The sequence below is a fragment of the Saccostrea echinata genome, unplaced genomic scaffold, assembly GCF_033153115.1.
Source record: "Saccostrea echinata isolate AGI-Se365-2 ecotype Australia unplaced genomic scaffold, CSIRO_AGI_Sech_v1 ptg000025l, whole genome shotgun sequence".
NCBI classification, from domain to species: domain Eukaryota; kingdom Metazoa; phylum Mollusca; class Bivalvia; order Ostreida; family Ostreidae; genus Saccostrea; species Saccostrea echinata.
In genome coordinates, this window is record NW_026889774.1 from 13,777,501 (window position 1) to 13,798,354 (window position 20,854).

At 33.0% G+C, this 20,854-nt stretch overlaps 1 protein-coding gene across 1 annotated transcript in view; it reads right to left on the bottom strand.

Annotated features, from left to right (window-relative positions):
• The window catches only part of LOC133192911 (uncharacterized), a 12,489-nt gene extending 12,414 nt beyond the window's left edge, over positions 1-75 (bottom strand). The window contains exon 1 of the mRNA XM_061328917.1: positions 1-75. This exon is cut by the window's left edge and continues 447 nt beyond it. The gene's annotated coding sequence lies outside the window, so the exon portion shown is untranslated.
• Positions 76-20,854: the final 20,779 nt, after the last annotated feature.

Consider the following 20,854-nt stretch of genomic DNA (forward strand, 5'->3'; position numbering starts at 1 on the left):
AGAGTCTGAAATAAAAGGAATATCAAACTCTGTCACAACTTCATAATATCAAGGTTTTGCGAGTCCATCATTTCTATATGAACGACATCATATGAAAATGAATCTGTTAAAGCATTGGACAGTACTTAATGACCGTACGAACCGAGGAGGGGGGTACGTAAGGGGTGTGTATGCCATTCTTTCCTAATAATTTTGTCCATATATAGTATTCTATAGAAAATATACCTAATGTATGATTGTGTCCCCTCAATAATAACATCTGATGGTCTTTTTTAAATGCCTTTCAAGTTGTGCCCCGCCTCCCCCCCAAGCTGAAAATATTTAGTTGTGCACCCCAAATTGAAATGACTTGCTCCGAGCATATACGGTATCAACTTTAATAATTCAAAAGTTGAGTAGCTACAGTAATTCATAACCCTGTTATTCTTGTTTGACCTCTAATATGCCCCCAAAAGGAGGAAAAGATCAAGACTTGATATGAAATATAACAAGTCAAGCACGTAAAGTATAAATAAAAATATCTTTCTTTTCCAAGCAGTGATCGAAGATCCCTCTACCATCCCCAAAGGAGGGAGAGGGCGTATGCAATCAGTGGCAAGGATCAAACTACGCGGTCAATGTTTTCAGGGTTATAACAAAGATTCCGATAAGCAACAACGTTTATTAGATCACATTTTGTCAGACAAGCTAAAGTGGGTATCTCTTTATGAATAGAGCAAACTTGAACGTAACGGTATGTCTTATTTAGAGCGCAACGGTATGTCTTATTTAGAACGTAACGGAATATCTTATTTAGAACGTAACGGTATGTCTTATTTAGATAATTCTTATCTAAAATAATTAGTAGTATATTGTTCGAAATGAGGTTTCCAAAATTGTAGACTTGTCCATCAAGATAAAGTCCAAACAGTGAATTATATAAGTTTTTCTGGTATAAAACTTCGACACCCTCATCTCCACTTCCCTCATTACTAATTCCGACGTGATCGAAAAAAATATAAGGCATGGTAAGGTTATTAAAATAAAATGCCTAACTATAGAACGTTTCATTTGGTTATCTTGACTGTTTCGCACGATTCAATAAAGAAGAAACAAAAAGCCTTACCTTTCAGCAAATAGTGTACATATTTCTCAGAGACACTAGACTACATATCGTACCATGGAAAATATATTGATTCTTAATCTTAAGAGGGTATGTTTTGTAAATAGATTTAAATACCTAATTCATTGAAAACTGAATTAAAAAATGCTCAAAGATATTAGAAAGCAATTCCTGCATTGAACGATTAAGAATCGAAAGGATTACTCTTAGAAGACAAAACATTTGAAATGTTTTAATCTTTTCTTAAGTATCTTTTAATCTGTCAATTGGCAGACAATTCTTATTTACACATGTAGTGTTTTGAACACGTAAATTGTCTGAACACCAGTTATATTTAGAACGTGTATACTGTATGTTACCATGTTCATTAAATGAGCACAAGGTATATATAAAACTAGATATTTCATAAGATTTTTTATTTTCAGAAATAAATATGCAATAGGGCCTGGGGATTAGCAAGATATAGACAAACTATTAATTCACAAAAATACCCACAATACGAGATATATAAAGCACTGAACAAACAATCCTAACAGACGAGAGAAAAAATTATCAATCACAGTTTTCATGTATAAATAAACTGTTTCATGAAAATTGTATCAAATGATCAATTCTTTCAATCTTTACCAGCTACTGATATGAAGAAAAGAAAAGCAAGTCTATCATGCAAGAGTTCCCGAAGAGCACAGTAGAACTGCTTAATTGCCTTGACATCACACCTTCGGGATTTCAGATGCAAAAAACTAATTCAAATCCTTCCGACCCCATTATGGACAGAAAATCTGGTGAATTTGACATATTAACCTTTCCGCGGTGTGTCAGTTTGAGAGACTTGCATCTCCCTGATAACGAATGTTCCAGACTTGTGAATACTTGCGTGCCAGATGGATGTACTTCAAAAAATGTTTTCTCTTCATGATTTTCAATTGTTTCATAGCCTTTATGTTGCAATTTTCGTAATGTGTATTTCTTATTTTTTTTTTTTTTTTACTTAGAAAATGCACATGCATTTTATGTTTAGTTTAATTTATGATTGTCTATTTTGTTCAATCTATAGCATTTTTCTTTTAAAAACAATTGAGTTTCGATGCTTGATCATTCAAGAATAGGAAACAAATGAGTGTCATTAATTAAATCTCCACATTTTGATGAGAAATAGTTGCCCTCTAAATTTACAGCTTTGCAAATTTTGAACATTTTCAAATTCTCTGTTTCTAAAAAGGTTTATTAAATTTCAGCAAATGAATCCTACTTAGTATACTACTGTAATACATGTGTCACATAGTAAATTTCACAAAATTAATTTATATTGTAACGGAATTTGATTTTATAAAAGGAATTATTTTTAATGCCTGTTTTTGACATATGCTTATAATTATTTGCCCAAAATTAATGTTTCGACAGTAATAAGAAAATTGTCACTCAATTTATGGAATTAGTGTCAATCCTTTGCCTAAAAGAGTGTCTGACTCGTATATGTGAAAGTCCGGGTCTATCCAAGTTTTTAAAGTTTATAATTAGAAAGTACAGGTACATCCGCATTTATATACCTTGACACGTGATGCCAAGCGAACCAATGACAAATCTCATTTCAATGTTTGAAAATAATATTAAGAAATAATAATAATAATAACTAGACTCTTGTTGCCATGGCAACAAAAAAGTCTTCCGTTCTTCTAAATCTGTAAGAATTTGCTTTTTCTGTGTTAAAAAACATACATATCATATTTACTGTGAAAGAAAAAAATAACTGGAAAAAAGTCCTTTCAGTACTTAAGGTACTTTGATTTTCATTATCAATCTTGTATAATACATTTGGCACCTATAAGAGATAAACGTATATCATTAGCAATTTAAAAAAAAAAATTGTTTGCAATCATTTCTAAGACAAACAAACAGACGAACGAACACCGTACTATCATAAACTTCATTGTGTGTATATTTTGGCATAATTGTGATGGTGTTATAAAAAAGTTAGTATCACACTAAACGTAAAGTCACTGAGTTTTGTAAAGTTATAATATCAAGATTTGACAGCATACCTATAAGACAGATTATTCAATTACAGTAATTCTTCAGCAATCGATTGATTGATTGATTGATTATACGTATGTTGCTTAACGTCCCTCCCCAGAATTTTTCACTCACATGGAGACGCCACCACTCGCCGGTGGAGACTGCAAATTTTTGTCCTATACTTATCGCAATTGAGCAGAGGGGAATCTTTTTTATGCCAGCACCTTCTGCGACAAGGGACCTCGATTTATACGATCTCATCCAAAGGACCGGTCTCCACGTCCCACAATCGAAGTTCATAATACCGAGATATTTTATTTTTTATTTTATTCTATTTTTTCACAAGTTTGTTGCATCAGATTTACTTAAAGATCATACTTCAAGATCATTTCGAACTCAGGCTACTTAATTGCAGTGCATACAGCGTCAAGGATTTTGATTGACAGGTCAACACACCTGCACTTCGTGTGATACTTTTTAAGCTGAAAAATATACAGGATGTGACCATGACTGACTATGAAATCAGAAAACATTTAATAAAGAATGGGTGTGACCGATATAGAACTAATTTTTGCTCTATTTAAATGGATAGGAGGATCGGGATTAAGAGGGAATCTCTCTCTCCCTCTCTCTCTCTCTCTTTCTCTCTCTCAGACGAAAATTGAACATTTCATAATGACAAATCTACCATTATAGAATATGAAATTCTGTATACATTTAAATGGTAATTATATTCACATGTTCCAGATTTAAATCTAAAACGAATATATAATTCGAATGCCTAGCTGCACGAACGTCTCCAAATATTAATCAAGACGGGGGGGGGGGGGGGGGGGGGAGGCTTCAAAGGAATTAGATAGTTTTATGTTTTATGAATTATAAGGAAAAGTACGGACGTCAGTTTCATGTACATAATTATATACTGTGTTCATTCAGGTATACTTATCCCACATATCAAGAGACCTGTGCAATTTTTTTATCATGGTTTTTTTTTCAAAAGAAACATATACCGTACTATTATTTCACACAGAATCGCGTTTTCACATATTTTTTTTTAACTCTTTGAGTATTTCACAAGAATCCAAGAATCACATCTTTTATAATTCCTTGGGTATATATAGAATATAAATCATGTGTCATAAATAATTTAACTCTTTATCAAATATACATGTAATAACCAAATCTAATCTATAGATTGATTTTCTTTCTTTTAAGTGGCAGATATCAATTTATTTATAAAGGATTTAAAAAAGTACTGTATTACAATTTTCTATCGCTCAATTCCTTTTTGAGTGTATGTAATATTTTTTAATATTGAAAATAAAACTCGGAAATCGGGATAATTTCGCATTCAAATCATAGAGAATAATAAATCGTCTACATTATAGAAGGCTTATAACTATCGTATTCTGAACTTACTATACGAGATAGATAAAATTGCATGCCTGTCCATCACTATAAATGTATATTCAGTGCTTATAATATATTTACTTGAATTAGGTACCTAGCATATATATTAATTTTTTTTAGATATATTCATGTGTAAATCAATTAACTGTCAATACAGACTTACACTACACTGGCAACTTTAAACTATACATGCACTGGAAGCGGTAACCAACGTACTCTTACATTTAGAAGAGTGAATATGGAACGTCTAAATATTTTGATATAGAGAGTGTATATGTCTCTGACGTCATCGATACTATTTCCGCCTTTATCTCGAAAGTTCTATTCTCACTTACAAGTCAGGGTTATCTTTCTTTGCCCATTGTTTACACACTAGGTAAATAGGGAAAATGACGGGACCTAAAATCTAGAAAATGCGCAATCCAATTTTAAAACAAATTATATATTTGGTATTTGTAGACTAATCTGTGTTATGCCTAACAATATCTTGAAAAAATATTAAAAAACAAAAAAGTCAAAAATTGACCGAAACACAAATTCACTTCCGGTTTGGACAGGAAGTGCCGGAAACACACGAAAATAACTTCGAAACAAAGAGAATGTCATGATCTAATACTCCTGTAAATTTCACATCTTTACCTCAAACCGTTTCTGAGAAAAACACCGGACAAAATTCCATTTTAAAATTTGAAATACGGCCGTAACTTCGGACCGGAAGTGAATTTTTCAAAAAACGGAATTTTATATAAACTTCACATATCAACCTATTATCCAGTGAAAAATTATTAAAATCTATCGAAACATCTCTGAGTAATCGCGCTCACAAAATTTGGGAGGAATAATAATAATAATAATAATAATAATAAAAAGAAACAATACAATCACTATAAGTCTTCCGTTGTGAACGGAAGACTTAATAATAAAAAGAAACAATACAATCACTATAAGTCTTCCGTTGTGAACGGAAGACTTAACAATACAATCACTATAAGTCTTCCGTTGTGAACGGAAGACTTAATAAAAAGAAACAATACAAACACTATAAGTCTTCCGTTGTGAACGGAAGACTTAATAATAAAAAGAAACAATACAATCACTATCAGTCTTCCGTTGTGAACGGAAGACTTAACAATACAATCACTATAGGTCTTCCGTTGTGAACTGAAGACCTAATAAAAAACACAGTAAAAAGCAATATCCTCCCCAAGTTCGTTTGGGGAACATAATAAACAGAAGTCTTTCCACAGATTTGGGCTGGAAAAAAAGGAGAAAAAAGCAAGGAAATAAATAAAACAGCAAAATTCTCATTTCTCTACTAGGATTTTAAGATCGGGCTCGGAGTTGATTTTATTCCAAAGACAAGACGTACTGGGTTAGAGTCGACTAATGGTACCCGCTATTTCATTGACCATTGACCACGCAAGTAGTGCCAGTTTCAAAAATTCGGACAAATTCTTGGGTATGTTTATGGGTTGGAATGGGATGGTTTTAGGGTCTAGATGGAAAGGCAAGGGTCTGAAAGAAGTTATAAGATTGATATTAATGGGAAATTGTGCGTTTAAGGTGCGTAGTAAGAAGCATGTAAAGATTGAGCATAGGTGAAAACGTTTAGGAATGTAAATGCATGACAGGTGCATAATAAGAGTTGTTTGAAAATATCTTAATTGAGTTTTTTTATGTTTTAAATGGATGAAGATATTAAGTTTAGTATGCATTTCTAGATGGGAAACACGGGGAAGAAACGTGTATTGCTTTTTAATATACCGAAAATCGCCATTTCTGGGGATTGCGTAATTCTAAAAAAAAATCAAATAAATTTCAAATGTAAAATAAAAGAAGAATGCTTGGTATTAAAATATCATTTCATATCAGTAAAATTGAATGCTGTTAACGACATCTGAAGAAATAGGCTATAAAAGGGTTTGATCATGTCTTTGTTTATCTGCACTGAAATTTCAAACACGACAGAATTTGTAATTTTCGCCGTAAAAATTCATAATTTCTATATACTTTAGAGACTCACCGTAAAACTTTCAGGAAACTTTCTTTGGGGTCTTTTCTGCAGTTAGCTTAAATTTTATGTCAATCCGAGGTGATGTTTGAGTTTTACATTAATTCTCTACGTTGCTATTAGTTTGATTTTTTTTTTCTTTGGAAGAAGGGGGGGGGGGGTAGTTTACTCTAAACCAATTTAAAGTGGGATTTGTATCTTGTATCTACCTCCAAGAACTTAAGAACTTAAGATTGATTGTTTGTGACCTTTAGGTCAAAGGTGAAGGTCATTAAAAAACTCTTTACCTTCTATCCTGCTAACCGAAATAAACACTGAAAGCTGAATCTAGATACATGTACTTCATATTTCTTTTTTTACCTTGGGTCAAGGTCAAAGGTCAAGGTCGAATTTCAAGTTCAAAGGTCAAGGTCATTTGGGTAAATAGCTAATACCACCATTTATGTAGATTTTCAATGGTCTTGACTTTTGACCTTGACCTAAATTTCAAGGCCAAATGTCAAAAGATGTAATCCAGTATGCTAGATGCATGCCATCACTATAAATGTATACTGTTTATAATATATTTACTTGAATGTGCTAGCCGGCATATATCATGGTTTTTTTTTTTTTTTTGTTTTTTTTTGGTTTTTTTTTTCCATACATATATATACATGTGTAAATACAAAAGCATTCTCAGTAACTGTCAATATAGGCTAACATTGCATGGCAACTTTACATTATACATACACTGAATGGAGCAACCAACGTATTCTTACATGTAGAAAAGAGTGAATATGGAATGTCTTAATATGGAGACGATATCGATACTATTTCCGCCTTTATCTCGAAAGTTCTATTCTCACTTACAAGTCAGAGTTATCTTTCTTTGCCCATTGTATACACACTAGGTAAATGGGGAAAATGACGGTACCTTAAATCTAGAAAATGCGCGATCCAATTTTAAAACAAATTATATATTTGGTATTTGTAGACTAATCTCTGTTATGCCTAATATTATCTTGAAAAAATATTAAAAAACAAAAAAGTCAAAAATTGACCGAAATACAAATTCACATCCGGTTTGGACAGGAAGTGCCGGAAACAAACAAAAATCATGTAGAAACAAATAGAATATCATGATCTAATATTCCTGCGAATTTCTCGTCTTTACCTCAAACCGCTTTTGAGAAAAACACCGGACAAAAGTGCATTTTAAAATTTGAAATACGGCCATAACTTCGGACCGGAAGTGAATTTTACAAAAAACGGAATTTTATATAAACTTCATATATCAGCCTACAATCATGTGAAAAATTGTGAAAATCAATCCAACCATCTCTGAGTAATCGCGCTCACAAAATTTGGGAGGAATAATAATAATAATAATAATAACTAGACTCTTGTTGCCATGGCAACAAAAAAGTCTTCCGTTCTTCTAAATCTGTAAGAATTTGCTTTTTTCTGTGTCAAAAACATACATATCATATTAACTGTGAAAGAAAAAATAACTGGAAAAAAGTCCTTTCAGTACTTATGGTACTTTGATTTTCATGATCAATCTTGTATAATGCATTTGGCACCTATGAGAGATATACGTATATCATAGAGCAAGGATGATTAGCAATTTAAAAAAATTGTTTGCAATCATTTCTAAGACAAACAGACGAACGAACACCGTACTATCAGCTATCAAGATTTGACAGCATACCTATAAGAAAGATTATTCAATAACAGTAATTATTAAGCAATCGATTAATTGATTGATTTATTATATGTTGTTTCCGTCCCTGTCGAGAAGTTTTCACTCACATGGAGACGCCACCGCTCGCCGGAGTATACTTATACTTTGGCATTTATCACCATTGAGCAGTGAATAATCTTTTTTATGCCAGCACCTTCTGCGACACGGGACCTCGATTTATACGATCTCATCCCAAGGACCGGTCTCCACGTCCCACAATCGAAGTTTATTATACCGCGATATTTTATTTTATTTTATTTTTTCACAAGTTTGTTGCATCAGATGTACTTAAAGATCATACTTCAAGATCATTTCGAACTCAGGCTACTTTTTTGCAGTGCATACAGCGTCAGGTTATTTTGATTGAAAGGTCAACACACGTGCACTTCGTGTAATACTTTTTAAGCAGAAAAATATACAGGATGTGACCATGACTGACTATGAAATCAAAAAACATTTAATAAAGAATGGGTGTCACTGATATAGAACTAATTTTTGGTCTATGTAAATGGAAAGGAGGATCGGGATTAAGAGGGAATCTCTCTCTCTCTCTTCCTCTCTCTCTCTCAGACATGTAAATTGAACATTTCAGTATCATAATGACAAATCTACCATTATAGAATATGAAATTCTGTATACATGTAATGTATTTATAACCACATGTTCCAGATTTAAATCTAAAACGATTATATAATTCAAATGCCTAGCTGCACTAACATCTCCAAATATTAATCAAGACCGAGGGGGGGGGGGGGCGGGGGCGGCTTCAAAGGAATTAGATAGTTTTATGTTTTATGAATTATAAGGAAAAGAAGAGGTCAGTTGCATGTACATAATTATATATAATTGCATAAAATTGTGTTCATTCAGGTATACTCATCCCACATATCAACAGACCTGTGCAATTTTTTATCATGTTTTTTTTCAAAAGAAAGATATAGCGAAGCATTATTTCACACAGAATCGCGTTTTCACATATTTTTTTTTTTAACTCTTTGAGTATTTCACAAGAATCCAAGAATCGCCTTTCACATCTTTTATAACTCCTTGGGTATATAGAGTATAGATCATGTGTCATAAATAATTCAACTTTTTATCAAATATACATGTAATAACCAAATATAATCTATAGATTGATTTTCTTTAAGTGGCAGATATCAATTTATTTATAAAGGCTTTAAAACAGTACTGTATTACAATTTTCTATCGCTTAATTCCTTTTTTGAGTGTATGTAATATTTTTTAATATCGAAAGTAAAACTCGGAAATCGGGATAATTTCGCATTCAGATCATAGAGAATAATAAATCGTCTGCATTATAGAAGGCTTATAACTATCGTATTCTGAACTTAATATACGAAATAGATAAAACTGCATGCCTGTCCATCACTATAAATGTATATTCAGTGCTTATAATATATTTACTTGAATTAGCTACCTAGCATATATATATTAATTTTTTTTAGATATATTCATGTGTAAATTAACTAACTGTCAATACAGACTTACACTACACTGGCAACTTCAAACTTTACATGCACTGGAAGCGGTAACCAACGTCCTCTTAAATTTTGAAGAGTGAATATAGAACGTCTAAATATTTTGATATGGAGAGTGTATATGTCTCTAACGTCATCGATACTATTTCCGCCTTTATCTCGAAAGTTCTATTCTCACTTACAAGTCAGAGTTATCTTTCTTTGCCCATTGTCTACACACTAGGTAAATAGGGAAAATGAGGGTACCGAAAATCTGCAAAATGTGGAATCTGATTTCAAAACAAATTATATATTTAGTATTTGTAGAATAACCTCTGTTATACATAATAATATCTTGAAAAAATATTAAAAAACAAAAAAGTTGAAAATTGACCAAACACAAGTTCACTTCCGGTTCGAACAGGAAGTACCGGAAACACACGAAAACAACTTCAAAACAAAGAGAATGTCATGATCTAATACCCCTGTAAATTTCACATCTTTACCTCAAACCGTTTCCGAGAAAAATTCCGGACAAAAGTCCATTTAAAAATTGGAAATTCGGCCGTAACTTCGGTCCGGAAGTGAATTTTTCAAAAAACGGAATTTTATATAAACTTCATATATCAGCCTACTATCATGTGAAAAATTGTGAAAATCTATCCAACCATCTCTGAGTAATCGCGCTCACAAAATTTGGGAGGAATAATAATAATAATAATAAAAAGAAACAATACAATCACTATAAGTCTTCCGTTGTGAACGGAAGACTTAATAATAAAAAGAAACAATACAAACACTATAAGTCTTCCGTTGTGAACGGAAGACTTAACTAGATGCGATCTCGTTGCGAGCAACGAGTGGGTCTTCCGTCCGATTTTTGATAAGATGAGATAAGAATTTGACTGAGACTTTTGTTCAAATATAATGATATAAATAAATTGTTAAGACGAACAATTTTGCTTCAGTAATCTATAACAAAATGTTGATCATTAAAGATTATAGATTAAAGACTTTCGGCCCGTCTTGGTCCCTATTTTGAGGGGCCAGCCCTATTTTCTTGCTATCTTCTTACAGCTCTCATGATTTTGAACACTTTTTGTTCAACAACTATTCTACATTTTTTTTTCGTTTCCGAAATATCTGCAAAAGAAATAATAGGGGCCGGCCCTTCAACTCCTTAATGGGAACGTTCAGCAAAAATTGAAAGGTAACATATTGTTCAGAACGTTATTGTGAACATCTTTTATTCAATATTGCTTATCAAGATATTTCCCACTTTCGAGATATAAAGCGTCAAAGATTTAGCATTCTGGCCCCTTATGTCCCTTTTTAACGTCAAAGATTTAGCATTCTGGCCCCTATTGTCCCCTTATAACGAAACATATGATGCCAACAACGTGATATAGTTAAGGAGTGTGAAGATGATCTATTCTGCCTTAGTAATGTATTACAAAATATTGATCGTTTAAGAGTTATTGATGAAAGACTTTTGGCCCCTATCAGCCCTTATTTTGAGGGGCAAGTCCCTTTTTCTTGATATCACCTTAAAGCTCTTATGATTTTGAACACTTTTTGTTCAACAACTATTCAGAAATTCTTTTTCGTTTCCAATATATGTGCAAAAGAAATATTTAGGGGCCGGTCCTTCAACTCCTTAATGGAGACGTTTAGCAAAAATTGAAAGGTTACATATTGTTCAGAACATTATTGTGAACATCTTTTATTCAATATTGCTTAGCAAAATATTTCCCACTTTCGAGATATAAAGCGTCAAAGATTTAGCATTCTGGCCCCTTATGGCCCCTAATTATGTAACATATGAGATTTTTATTATAATATATAGTTGTAGATTGTTCAGATAAACATTTTTGCTTCAGTAATGTATAACAAAATATTGATCGCTAAAGAGTTATTGATGAAAGACTTTTTGCCCCATTTGGCCCCGATTTTGAGGGGCCAGCCCCTTTTTCTTGATTTCACCTTAAAGCTCTTATGATTTTGAACACATTTTGTTCAACAACTATTCAGAAATTCTTTTTCGTTACTGAGATATATGCAAAAGAAATATTTAGGGGCTGGCCCTTCAACTCCTTAATGGGGACGTTTAGCAAATATTGAAAGGTTGCATATTGTTTAGAACATTATTTTGAACATCTTTTGTTCAATATTGCTTATCAAAATATTTCCCACTTTCGAGATATAAAGAGTCAAAGATTTAGCATTCTGGCCCCTTATGGCCCTTAATTATGTAACATATGAGATTTTTATTAAGGTCTTCCGTCTCCACGGAAGACCTTATAGTGATTCTATTGTTTCTTATTATTAAGGTCTTCCGACTTCCTTCGGAAGACCTTATTGTTTTCCGTCTGTTTTATATTATTATTATTAAAGTCTTCCGGAAGACCTTATAGTGATTCTACTGTTTCTTCTTTATTATTATTTTTTTTCCCCTTTTCTTTTCCGGGCGATTTCTCAGAGATGGCTGGACGGATTTTCTTGAAATTTTCAGAGATGATAGAAAATAAAAATACGCCCAGGCGTTTTTTTCACTTTTTCAAAATTCACTTCCGGTCGTCAGATATGTCCGATTTCCGTTTTTTTCAAAAATATTTTGTCCCAGTCATATCTCAGAAACGGTAAGAGATTAAGACACCAAACTTATGTGGTTAATAGATCTTGAGGAGTAGGCAAAACCATTTGGGTTAAGAGCGTCAGCCGTCACTTCCGGTCGTCACAGGAAGTGATAATAGAAATCGAAAATTTCAACTTTTCTTTTTTGAATCTTTTTTTGCATCACATTATTAAATCTCATTTGTAGTTTCGAAATATGTCAGTCCCACCGGAAACAAAAACGTCAACTTCCGGCTATAAGCAAAAAACTGCATAATTTTAGTATTTTACTTTCCCATAAATATTTTTTATAGGTGATGTATTTGAACTGATTTTTGAATATGTTATCAAGACTGCAAATGTCTAGAGTAACGTCAAATATCTTTGTAAAATTCACTTCCGGTCGCACGTTTAAATGTCCCCAAATTGAAAACTTGTCCGAGTAAGATCTCAGAAACTGTAAGAGATTTAGACACCAAACTTATAGGAATATTAGACCTTGAGGAGTAGACAAAAACCATTTGGGTTAAGAGCGTCAGTCGTCACTTCCGGTCGTCACAGGAAGTGATCAAAGAAATCAAAAATTTCAACTTTTCTCTTTTGGAATAAGACTTACATCATATAATTGTATCCTTTTCACAGTTACGATATGTGTTGGTCCCACCGGAAACAAAAAACGACAACTTCCGGTTATAAGAGAAAAACTACATAAAAGGGGTTTTTAATTTTCCCATACATTTCCCCTATAGATAGAGTTCTTGAAATGATTTATATATATGTTATTGAGACTTCAGATGTCTAGAGTGACGTGAAAAATCTTAGTAAAATTCACTTCCGGTCGCGTGTTTTCTTGTCCTCAATATGAAAAGTTATTTCAGCGAGATCTCGGAAACAGCATGAGATTAAGACACCAAACTTATAGGAGTGAAAATTTCAACTTTTCTTTTTAAAATTAAAACTTTCATCACTTTATTGCTTCTCTTCCGCTGTTTTGAAATATGTAAGATTGCACTGGAAACAGAAACTTTAAACTTCCGGTTTTAAGAGATAAACGACGTTATTTCGTGGTTTAACTTTCTCATAAATATCACTTATAGATAAGTATTTGAAATATTTTTTACATATGCCGTAGATACTGCAAAAGTCAAGAGAAAATTCAGAGATTTTTATTCAGTTCACTTCCGGTCGTGTGTTTTCCTGTCCTCAAAATTAGAATTTGTTCTCACAATTGTTCGGCAACAGTAAAAGACTGTAGTCTTAAACTTTCAGGACTTATAGTCAGTAATCAGTTCATTTGCATCGTGTAGATATCGTGTGTCGTCATTACTTCCGGTTGTGACAGGAATCGAAGCAAAAAAGTAATTTATTTTAAGTTATTTTGTTTCTACATAAGTTTTAGGCCAATACCAGCGCTGGAAAAGACATGTTCATGCAAACAGGAAGTCGTATAACGGAAGACCTTCTCATTACTAGTAATGAGTTTCTAGTTATTAAGGTCTTCCGACTTCCTTCGGAAGACCTTATTGTTTTCCGTCTGTTTTCTATTATTATTATTATTATTATTCTTTTTTTCATAGTTATGGCGATATCTCAGCTGTGAGTGAGCAGATTTCAGAGATTTTTTCGCGGAAGATGCATCATGTAAATATCTCCAGACGTGTTTTTCATTTTTTCAAAATTCACTTCTGTTCGCGATTTTTGGGGAAATTTGTATTTTTCAAATGGCATTTTGTCCAGAATTTTTCTCGACAACAGCTAAAGATATGAAATTGAAACTCAATGAATAAATAGAACATCAAATTCCAATATGGGGAACGACCTTTATTTTTCGTCGTCGGCACTTCCGGTCGCAAACGGAAGTGAATTCAAAAAGTTCAATTTTTCAACTTTTTTGTTTTTCAATATTTTTCTTTAGGATTTACAAGGTTTATAGAGTGTTTTACAAGAATTCTAAATATGTATTCAATATTTTGATGCGTGCATTTATTGCAAAGATATGACCGATCCAAACTTTGTCCCACTGTCTGGGGTTCGAATCCTGCTGGAGGTAGTTAATTTTTTTTTCTTTGTTTTTCTCTTTTTTTCAGTTGCTAATGACTTCTCTCTCTTTAAAAACATGTATGGTAGTTTTTGCTGATTTTTAAAAGCTTTTTTTGTCAGAGATTCTGTAGAAAACCTTTCGACATATACTGAATATCTTTGCATCTATAATATGTCCTTCTAAAACTATTTTAAGGATTTCATTCTTGTCCCCAAAGCTTGACCCATTCAAAAGTTGTCACCCCTTTTGCAATAAAACCTTGTTATCGCTACTCCTCCGAAACCGTAAAACGTAGAGATTCCAAGCCTTCAGCAGCAGTGTCTTCGACTCGTTTAATACTCTCTTCATTCTATCATTGCAAAAGCATTCTTTGGTCCCTTGTATGAGTTACTACCCCTGAAAGTTTATGCTGCTTACATTTAATGAACTTTTTTTTAAAACGGTGTATCCTAGAGACATGGGACCAACTGCATCGGCATGTTTGACTTTGACCTTGAAATATACGTCAAGGTCAAAGTCATTTAAAAACATAAGAAATTCCTTATATATGTGTAAAATATAGCAATTCACCAAATGACCTTGAACTTTGACCTTGACCTTTGGCCTTGACATTGGGTCAAATGAAAAGTAAGGACATGCATCCAGCTCCAGTATCAGGTAAAAACATAGAAAGTAAAGATTTCCTTGTTTTGTTTTGTTTTGTTTTTTGTTTTTTTTTTTTTTTTTGGTTTTTTTTTTGGAAATGACCTTGACCTTTGATCTTGACCCAAAGGTCACAATCAGGCTTAAAGATGTGAAAGTAGTTACAATTCTTAGTTTAAAAGAGGCATAAAATAAATAATTCATTCCCACCCCCCCTTCTTAAAAAAAATCACATCAACAACAACGTAGAATATTTCTGTAAAATTCAAACCAGACCTCGGATCGACAACATATTTGGTACATATGTAGTATACACCTCAGAGAAACTTTCTTGAGAGTTTTACGGTGAGTCTTATAAGTTTATAGAAGTCATGAAGTTTCACGGCAAGAACTACAAGTTCTGTTGTGTTTGAAATTAAAGTGCAGGTGAACGAAGAAATGATCTAAACCTTTTATCGGCTATTTCTTCAGATGTCGTTAGTAGCATTCGATTTTCCTGATATGATACGACATTTTAATACCAAGCATTCTCTCTTTCTTTTACATTTGGAATTTATTTGATTTTTATTTAGAATTAATCAGTTTCCAGAAATAGCGATTTTCGGTATATTAAAAACAGTTCTCGCTTTCATTGTCGTGTTTCCCTTCTAAAAATGCATGTTGGGAGTTTAATTTGTGCTACACATATTTAATTTAACCCAAAGAAATGCTTATTTAAATGTTTCATATTTATTTCAGGATATTCAGTTAGAAATGTTAAAATCCGAACCCGATCTTTTAAGCTTACAACTAAGCTATTTTCAAAAAATTCAGCATGCTCACAATATCGATGAATCGGGCTACAGTCCATTAATACATTTTCATTAGGGAACAGTGTTAACGTTTTCTCACGCACACCCGTCCCTTTTTATTAAGGTCTTCCGACTTCCTTCGGAAGACCTTATTGTTTTCCGTCTGTTTTCTATTATTAAGGTCTTCCGTTTCAGACGGAAGACCTTATAGTGATTCTACTGTTTCTTCTTTTTCTTTTTATTAAGGTCTTCCGTTTCAGACGGAAGACCTTATAGTGATTGTACGGTTTATTATTATTATTATTATTATTTTTCCCCTTTTCGTGTCCCCCTCGATTTCTCAGAGATGGCTGGACGGATTTTCTTGAAATTTTCAGGGATAATAGAGAATGAAAATACCCCCAGGCGTTTTTTTCATTTTTTCAAAATTCACTTCCGGTCGTCAGATATGTCCGATTTCCGTCTTTTTCAAAAATATTTTGTCCCAGTCATATCTCAGAAACGGTAAGAGATTAAGACACCAAACTCTAATGGTTAATAGATCTTGAGGAGTAGGCAAAACCATTTGGGATAAGAGCGTCAGCCGTCACTTCCGGTCGTCACAGGAAGTGATAATAGAAATCGAAAATTTCAACTTTTCTTTTTTGAATCTTTTTTTGCATCACGTTATTGCATTTCATTTGTAGTTTCGAAATATGTCAGTCCCACCGGAAACAAAAACGACAACTTCCGGTTATAAGAGAAAAACTACATAATTTGGGTATTTTTCTTTCCCATAAATATTTTTTATAGATGACGTATTTGAACTGATTTTTACTTATGTTATTAGGACTGCAAATGTCTAGAGTAACGTCAAAAATCTTTGTAAAATTCACTTCCGGTCGCGCGTTTAGGTGTCCGTAAAATGAGAAATTGTCGGAGTGAGATCTCAGAAACGGTAAGAGATTTAGACACCAAACTTTTATGAGTAATAGACCTTGAGGAGTAGACAAAATCATTTGGGTTAAGAGCGTCAGTCGTCACTTCCGGTCGTCACAGGAAGTGATCAAAGAAATCGAAAATTTCAACTATTCTCTTTTGGAATAAGACTTGCATCATATAATTGTATCTTTTTCACAGTTTTGATATGTGTTGGTCCCACCCGAAACAAAAAACAACAACTTCCGGTTATAAGAGAAAAACTACATCATAGGGTTTTTGGATTTTCCCATACATATCGCTTATAGATAGAGTTCTTTAAATGATTTTTATATATGTTATTGAGACTGCAGATGTCTAAATTGACGTCAAACATCTTAGTATAATTCACTTCCGGTTGCGTATTTTCCTGCCCTCAAATTGAGATTTTATTCACCTAATTGCTCAGCACCAGTAAACGACTGAAGTCTAAAACTTTCAGGACTGATAGTCAGTCACCAGTTTTTCCACATCATGTGAAAATCGTACGTTGCCGTCAGTTTCCGTCGTGACCGGAAGCGATGCAAAAAAGTGAATTTTCCAAGTTTTGTTTTCTTTTTACAGAAATGTTTGGCTAATGCAGATGTTAGATAGACTAAAACCATGCAAATCATTTTCATTAGAAGTGCCGGCCTAAAAACCGGAAGTTGTTTCAAACATGAGTAGTTTTTCATGGAAACTTTTAGGGATGATCAGTTGTGAATAATTTAGGTGTAGAATGAACATTTTATTTGTTTGGAGTAATTTCAGTCTTGATGAAGTAAAAAAAAACATAGAAAGTAAATTTATTTCCGGGATTTTCTCATGACCTTGACCTTTGATCTTAACCTTTGACCTTGACCTTGAACTTTGATGATCTTGACCTTTGACCAAAAGGTCAGAATCAATAATTAATTTACTCCTCTTTCTCCCCTCCCCTTCCCCAAAAAAATCAAAAAAAAAATCAGATTAATATCAGCCTAGAATATTTCTCAAGAACTCATACAACACCTCGGATCGACATAAAATTTCGGGGTTTTGCAGAAGATACCTGAAAGAAAGTTTCCTGAAAATTTGACGGTGAATCTCTGAACTATATAGAAATTATGAATGTTAACGGCAAACACTACATCTTTTTTCGTATCTGAAATTTAGGTGCCGATGAACATAAAAATTAATTAAAGCTTTTCTCGGTTATTTCTTCAATTGTTATGAATAGCACTCGATTCTCTTGATATGATATGATATTTTAACACCAAGCATTCTTGCTTTCTCTAGTATGTGGAATTTATTTCAATTTTATTTAGAATTAATATTAATCGAATGAATGTCGAAAACAGCGATTTTTTCCTAGCAAATAAATTTTCACGCTCTCATTGACACATTTTTCTCCCTAAAATGCATATCTGAAATTTTGATTCATGCTACTTACATTTAATTCAGTCCACACAGAGATGCTTATTTTAATCTTACCTATTATTTCAGGATATTCAGTCACATCCGAACCCGATCCGACATTTTCATATATTTGTAAACAAAGAATCGACACTGCAGTTCTAATGCATCATAGGCTCTGAATGATTAATTCAATGCATTCCAAATTAAACAAACTCAAATAATTTTTTAAACCGACAATCTGCATTTGCATTATACACCAATCGTGTTTCTCAATCTATTCAATACTGATCACTACATTCCATAACAAACAAAAGAACACGTGCTTTTATTCCTATTTATTCTTAAACAATTAATTTACTACCTCCATCTTCATCGGAATACGTGGTCTAGTGGTTAGAGCACAGGTCTTATAACCCGAAGGTTTTGAGTTCGATCCATGCTGGGAGAACTTTTTTTTTTTTGTTGTTGCATTTTCTGCTTTTTTTTTCAGAACAGTTGACAAAAGAATCAAGAAAACGGAAGACCTGTTATTGCCTAGGCAATAAGTATCTAGTTATTATTATTATTCTTTTTTTCATAGTACAGGCCATATCTCAGCTATGCGTGGTTCAATTTGAAAGATTTTTTCAGGGAGGATGCATCATGAAAATATCTCCAGGGGTGTCCCTCACTTTTTTGAAATTCACTTCCGTTCGCGATTTTTGGGGAAAATTGTATTTTTTAAATGGAATTTTGTCCGTCAATTTTCTCGAGAACGGCTAAAGATATGAAATTGAAACTCACGGACGTGATAGAACATTAAATGGCGATATGGTGATCGACCTTTATTTTTCGTCGTTCGTACTTCCGGTCGCGAACGGAAGTGAATTCAAAAATGTTAAATTTGCAACTTTTTTGTTTTTCAATATTTTTGTTTGAAATTTACAGGGTTAATAGAGAGTTTTTTAAGATTTCTATGTATGTTTTCATCATTTTGATTGATGCATTTATTGCAAAGATATGACCGATCGAAACTTTCTCGTATGTTGCGCGTTCGAATCCTGCTGGGGCGGGAGATTGTTTCTCTCTTTTTTCAGTTGAAAATAATATTTTTCTCCGTGAAGACATGTATGATAGTTTTTGCTTATTTTTCAAAGCTTTGTTTACAGAGATTCTACAGAAATCCTTTAATAATTATCATCTATGTTGAAAGACTGTGTTACATAAAATACCTTCAATAAAGTATTAAATGAAGTGAGATAGCATAGCGTTCTGGAGAAAAGTTCGGTCGGAAGACCACTTGTTGCCCTAGCAACAAGAAACGCATCTAGTTATTATTATTCTTTTTTTTTTTTAGACAAAATTTTGTGCACGCGATTTCTCGAAAACTATTCAATGAATTTCTTTGAAATTTTCAGGAATAAAAGGTCTTTATATGAATTTTATATAAAATTCCGTTTTTTGGTAAATTCGGTTCCAGTGCCAAGTTATGGACAATTTTCTGATTTTAAAATGAAATTTTGTCCGCGAGTGTTCTCAAGAATTGCATAAGATATGAACTGGAGACTTGTTAGAGATGAAAGAACATGATTTCTAGATTGGAGAGGGCACCTTTTCGTTCGTCGTCGGCACTTCCGGTCGCTCACGGAAGTGATCAAAGAAATCGTTAAATTTCAACTTTCCTTTTTTAAATCAATTCTTACATCACATTATTGCATCTGTTTTGTAGTTTTGAAATATGTTGGTCCCACCGGAAACAAAAACGTCAACTTCCGGTTATAAGAGAAAAACTCCATAATTTGAGTATTTTTCTTTCCCATTAATATCTTTTGTAGATAAAGTATTTGGAATGAATTTTAGATATGTTATTCAGACAGCAAATGTCTAGAGTAACCTCAAAAATCTTTCAAAAACTCACTTCCGGTCGCGTGTTTTTCTGTCCTTAAAATGAGAAGTTGTCTGAGCAAGATCTCGGAAACGGTAAGAGATTAAGATACCAGACTTATATGAGCAACAGACCTTAAGATGTAGCCAAAACCACTTGGGTTCAGAGCGTCAGCCGTCATTTCCGGTCGTCACAGGAAGTGATAAAAAAAATCGAAAATTTTATCTTTTCTTTTTTTAATTAAAAATTGCATCACTTTATTGCATCTTTTTCGCAGATTCGAAAGATGTTGGTCCCACCGGAAACAAAAACGACAACTTCCGGTTAGAAGAGAAAAACTAAATAATTTGAGTTTTTTAATTTCCCGTTAATATTCTTTATAGATAAAGTATTTGAAATGAATTTTAAATGTGCTATTCAGAGTGCAAATGTCTAGAGTAACCTTAAATATTTTTTTCAAAAATTCACTTCCGGTCGCGTGTTTTCCTGTCCTCAAAATGAGAAGTTGTCTGGGCGAGATCTCAAAAACAGGTAAAAGATTAAAACACCAAAATTTTAAGAGTAATGGACGTTGAGGTGTAGGTGAAACCATTTGGGTTAAACGCGTCAGTCGTCACTTCCGGTTGTCACAGGAAGTGATCAAAGAAATCAAAAATTTAAACTTTTCTTTTTTAAATTAAAACTTACATGACTTTATTGCATCTCTTTTGCTGTTTTGAAATATGTTAGATTCCACCGGAAACAAAAACGTCATCCTCTGGTTTTAAGAGATAAACTACGTTATTCTTATATTTAACTTTCTCATAAATATCGCTTATCGATGAAGTAC